Source organism: Oncorhynchus nerka, unplaced genomic scaffold (genome assembly GCF_034236695.1).
Source record: "Oncorhynchus nerka isolate Pitt River unplaced genomic scaffold, Oner_Uvic_2.0 unplaced_scaffold_3669, whole genome shotgun sequence".
Lineage (NCBI taxonomy): Eukaryota > Metazoa > Chordata > Actinopteri > Salmoniformes > Salmonidae > Oncorhynchus > Oncorhynchus nerka.
Genome location: NW_027037628.1, coordinates 1,390 through 7,043, shown reverse-complemented (window position 1 = coordinate 7,043; position 5,654 = coordinate 1,390). Strand labels below are relative to the sequence as shown.

The 5,654-nt window shown below is 43.1% G+C and overlaps 1 long non-coding RNA gene across 1 annotated transcript; it reads right to left on the bottom strand.

The window, feature by feature from the left end:
* Positions 1–3,484: 3,484 nt before the first annotated feature.
* On the bottom strand, positions 3,485–5,176 carry LOC135566703 (uncharacterized). Its single transcript, XR_010462164.1, has 3 exons — positions 4,341–5,176; positions 4,087–4,136; positions 3,485–3,840 (listed from the first exon to the last, which is right to left on the bottom strand). It is a non-coding gene; the product is annotated as an uncharacterized LOC135566703 (long non-coding RNA).
* Positions 5,177–5,654: the final 478 nt, after the last annotated feature.

The window sequence follows — 5,654 nt, the reverse complement described above, 5'->3', positions numbered from 1 at the left end:
AAACTCTTTGTCAGTCATCCGCAGTGGATGGTAAATTGTGAAATCAACACAACACAGGCCACCACATGACTCCCACCAGCCTTAGTATGATAATATAACACATGATATGACTCCCACCAGTCTTAGTGTGATAATATAATACATGATATGACTCCCACCAGTCTTAGTGTGATAATATAATACATGATATGACTCCCACCAGTCTTAGTGTGATAATATACTATATGATATGACTCCCACCAGCCTTAGTGTGATAATATAATACATGATATGACTCCTTCCAGTCTTAGTTTGATAATATAATACATGATATGACTCCCACCAGTCTTAGTGTGATAATATAATACATGATATGACTCCCACCAGTCTTAGTGTGATAATATAATACATGATATGACTCCCACCAGCCTTAGTTTGATAATATAATACATTATATGACTCCCACCAGTCTTAGTGTGATAATATAATACATGATATGACTCCCACCAGTCTTAGTGTGATAATATACTATATGATATGACTCCCACCAGTCTTAGTGTGATAATATACTACATGATATGACTCCTACCAGTCTTAGTGTGATAATATAATACATGATATGACTCCCACCAGTCTTAGTGTGATAATATACTACATGATATGACTCCCACCAGTCTTAGTGTGATAATATAATATATGATATGACTCCCACCAGTCTTAGTGTGACAATATAATACATGATATGACTCCCACCAGTCTTAGTTTGATAATATAATACATTACATTACTATATATCATGCTATACAATGTATGTGTGAATTCACAGGGTCCCAATTTTGGATGTGCTAAAATAAATTGGGATCATGTTAATTGACATATACATTACATATATCCTGACTGAGTTTACTGCACCCCCAGCCTTCAAATGGAGAACACATTATGGATCTCACTCTGTGACTGGTGGTGTAGGGGGAGATGTTGCCCCTTGATGCTGATCTTAGGTTGGTTTTACATTTCCACCACTAATGGTTAAGGTTAAGATTGGGGGAGGGAAACCTGATCCTAGATCTGTACCTAGGGGAAACTTCCCCCCGAAGTGTGACCGGCCACCGATGGCCATATAGGGGTCTTTATTCTATCTATGCTGACTGTGAATAGTGACTCACAATGAAAAAGCAGAAGTTCTGACAACATCTCCATAGTTTCACTTTTAAGAGAATAGAAAGAAGAATAAAAAGCTGTCACATGTATTATGGGAAAACATTCATATATCCACCCTGTCTTTCAGTGTAACATATACATACCAGTTACATCTAATGACACAACTCTCTCTGCACTGATTCCACTGTTCCACATGACATCTACCTACATGAACTATTATACAACTCTACAGCTCTACTCTATTCCACAGGAGGAGAGAAAGCATCACACAGATCCTTAGATACAGGGACAGAGTCAAAGGTGGCCCTCTGGTGGACGTAGTACTAACTACAGGTACAGCTGTAATGTTGGTGACAGAGACCTGGGTGGATGTAGTACTAACTACAGGTACAGCTGTAATGTTGGTGACAGAGACCTGGGTGGATGTAGTACTAACTACAGGTACAACTGTACTGTTGGTGACAGAGACCTGGGTGGATGTAGTACTAACTACAGGTACAGCTGTTGTGTTGGTGACAGAGACCTGGGTGGATGTAGTACTAACTACAGGTACAGCTGTAGTGTTGGTGACAGAGACCTGGGTGGATGTAGTACTAACTACAGGTACAGCTGTAGTGTTGGTGACAGAGACCTGGGTGGATGTAGTACTAACTACAGGTACAGCTGTTGTGTTGGTGACAGAGACCTGGGTGGATGTAGTACTAACTACAGGTACAGCTGTACTATTGGTGACAGAGACCTGGGTGGATGTAGTACTAACTACAGGTACAGCTGTTGTGTTGGTGACAGAGACCTGGGTGGATGTAGTACTAACTACAGGTACAACTGTACTGTTGGTGACAGAGACCTGGGTGGATGTAGTACTAACTACAGGTACAGCTGTAGTGTTGGTGACAGAGACCCGGGTGGATGTAGTACTAACTACAGGTACAGCTGTTGTGTTGGTGACAGAGACCTGGGTGGATGTAGTACTAACTACAGGTACAACTGTACTGTTGGTGACAGAGACCTGGGTGGATGTAGTACTAACTACAGGTACAGCTGTAGTGTTGGTGACAGAGACCCGGGTGGATGTAGTACTAACTACAGGTACAACTGTACTGTTGGTGACAGAGACCTGGGTGGATGTAGTACTAACTACAGGTACAGCTGTTGTGTTGGTGACAGAGACCTGGGTGGATGTAGTACTAACTACAGGTACAGCTGTAGTGTTGGTGACAGAGACCTGGGTGGATGTAGTACTAACTACAGGTACAACTGTACTGTTGGTGACAGAGACCTGGGTGGGTGTAGTACTAACTACAGGTACAGCTGTTGTGTTGGTGACAGAGACCTGGGTGGATGTAGTACTAACTACAGGTAGAGATGTAGTGTTGGTAACAGAGACCTGGGTGGATGTAGTACTAACTACAAGTACAACTGTTGTGTTGGTGACAGAGACCTGGGTGGATGTAGTACTAACTACAGGTACAGCTGTTGTGTTGGTGACAGAGACCTGGGTGGATGTAGTACTAACTACAGGTAGAGATGTAGTGTTGGTAACAGAGACCTGGGTGGATGTAGTACTGTACAACTGTTGTGTTGGTGACAGAGACCTGGGTGGATGTAGTACTAACTACAGGTACAGCTGTTGTGTTGGTGACAGAGACCTGGGTGGATGTAGTACTAACTACAGGTAGAGATGTAGTGTTGGTAACAGAGACCTGGGTGGATGTAGTACTAACTACAAGTACAACTGTTGTGTTGGTGACAGAGACCTGGGTGGATGTAGTACTAACTACAAGTACAACTGTTGTGTTGGTGACAGAGACCTGGGTGGATGTAGTACTAACTACAGGTATAACTGTAGTGTTGGTGACAGAGACCTGGGTGGATGTAGTACTAACTACAGGTACAACTGTTGTGTTGGAGACAGAGACCTGGGTGGATGTAGTACCTACTACAGGTACAACTGTACTGTTGGTGACAGAGACCTGGGTGGATGTAGTACTAACTACAGGTACAGCTGTATTGTTGGTGACAGAGACCTGGGTGGATGTAGTACTAACTACAGGTACAGCTGTAGTGTTGGTGACAGAGACCTGGGTGGATGTAATACTAACTACAGGTACAGCTGTAGTGTTGGTGACAGAGACCTGGGTGGATGTAGTACTAACTACAGGTACAGCTGTAGTGTTGGTGACAGAGACCTGGGTGGATGTAGTACTAACTACAGGTACAGCTGTAGTGTTGGTGACAGAGACCTGGGTGGATGTAATACTAACTACAGGTACAACTGTAGTGTTGGTGACAGAGACCTGGGTGGATGTAGTACTAACTACAGGTACAACTGTAGTGTTGGTGACAGAGACCTGGGTGGATGTAGTACTAACTGCAGGTACATCTGTAGTGTTGGTGACAGAGACCTGGGTGGATGTAGTACTAACTACAGGTACAGCTGTAGAGTTGGGCACATGGGCACAGTTTCCCAAAAGCATATTAAGGCTAAGTAGCAGATTAAGGCTAAATTAATCTTAGAACATCGTTGAAACGATGGACTTAGCCTTAAGATACTTTTGGGAAACGGGGCCCTGGCCTTTAGAGTTCACAACCACCCCCACAGAGTACCTTCTTTGAACAGCAGGTTGCTCTGTAGGCCACCCGGACCACATTATTGGCCCTGAGGCGCACGACTGTAGAAGTGTTGAGGATCCCATTGCCCTGGATGAAGATAAAATATTTTAAAATATCTGCCACAGCAACATATATTTGAATCATTTGAATAATTTTAGTTTTATGCACAAATGTGATGACTAAATTGTCTTATTTGGAATTTTCTCATTTGGATTCTCAATATGGACTTGTTTGGAAAATTGTCTTTCTGGGCCGAGCCTCCGTTAAACTGCAGTACCAAAACAAAACTGTAGGTGCAATCCAAATTGGGCTTCTAGACCAGTACGCTGGTACCTTGGAGGAGACGCCTGGTAGTCCGCTCTGGGAGAGGTAAAATCTGTCACCTGGAGGGAGAAAGGAGAAGGGGGAGAGAGGGAGAGGGGATAGAGGGAGAGAGAGAGGGGATAGAGAGAGAGAGAGAGCAAGAGATAATGTAGCTGATAACAACTGGTAGCTTTCAGCCACCAATTCGCTCAAATCAGTGTTTGTGGGGCAGAGAGAATATGAGAAAAGGAGGCCATTTTAGAGTTTTGAAACAAGACCCTTACTTTGCTGACAACGGACAGGGTTACATCTGTTCCTGACGGGGTGCTGGCGGGCGCCATGAGGCTCACCGTACCATTGGCCGCAGCGCCCCCAGTCACCATGGAGATGTTGGCAGGGAAGGAAGAAGTGAATCTGCGATCGTTGGTTGGCCGTTTCTACGTTGAATGGGACTGAAATGGTGGAAAACTATGGACAGAACAGGGCTTAGACTCTGATTGGTTAAGCAGTAGTAGTATTGATAAATGAGGCCTCAAGGCTCTGTATTTATGTTGATTTATTTTCCCTTTTGTACATTAACCATTTGCACATTGTTACAACACTGTATATATACATGATATGGAATTTGAAATGTCTTCATTCTTTTGGAACTTCTGTGAGTGTAATGTTTACTGTTATTTTTTATTGTTAATTTCACTTTTGTTTATTATCTACTTCTCTTGCTTTGGCATATGTTTCCCATGACAATAAAGCCCCTTTAATTTAAATGAATTGAGAGACACAGAGAGACACACAGAGAGGAGACACAATGTTTGTTACTGTGTTATTGTTACACCACTTTCTCACAGATCCAGTTATGATTTGTGCCACATTTGTCATCATTCCATGTCTTTACAGGGTCATCTTGTCTAAAGTATATCTCAGCACAGTCCTCCTGCCCTCTATCATCAGGCTGTCCTGCGCTCCAGTACCTAAACAACACAGAGAACCAGACAGTCAGACACTGTAGTACCAACATCCTCCTCATTTATACACATAGTCCTACGGTTTGAAGACACACTAGATACCACTAGATACCGTTATCAAGAATTGGCCCTTAACACATTTCACTACATTCATATGTAAATATTACCTGTGTTCTATAATACATCTATAGTTCTCATTGAATTACATTTACATTTACATTTAAGTCATTTAGCAGACGCTCTTATCCAGAGCGACTTACAAATTGGTGCTTTCACCTTATGACATCCAGTGGAACAGCCACTTTACAATAGTGCATCTAAGTCATTTTTAAGGGGGGTGAGAAGGATTACTTTATCCTATCCTAGGTATTCCTTAAAGAGGTGGGGTTTCAGGTGTCTCCGGAAGGTGGTGATTGACTCCGCTGTCCTGGCGTCGTGAGGGAGTTTGTTCCACCATTGGACCCGAGGGATGGGCTGGCGGTCGGGATGTGTCTTTCTGTTCAGTTCTCTGTAATCTATACACAACCGGAGGGTCCGTCCTTCTTACGAACGCACACGACAGGTGAAGAATATGAAGAGTTTGACTTCCTAACCCAGCCCTGGACTATGAGGTCATAAATGTAACCCTTCATC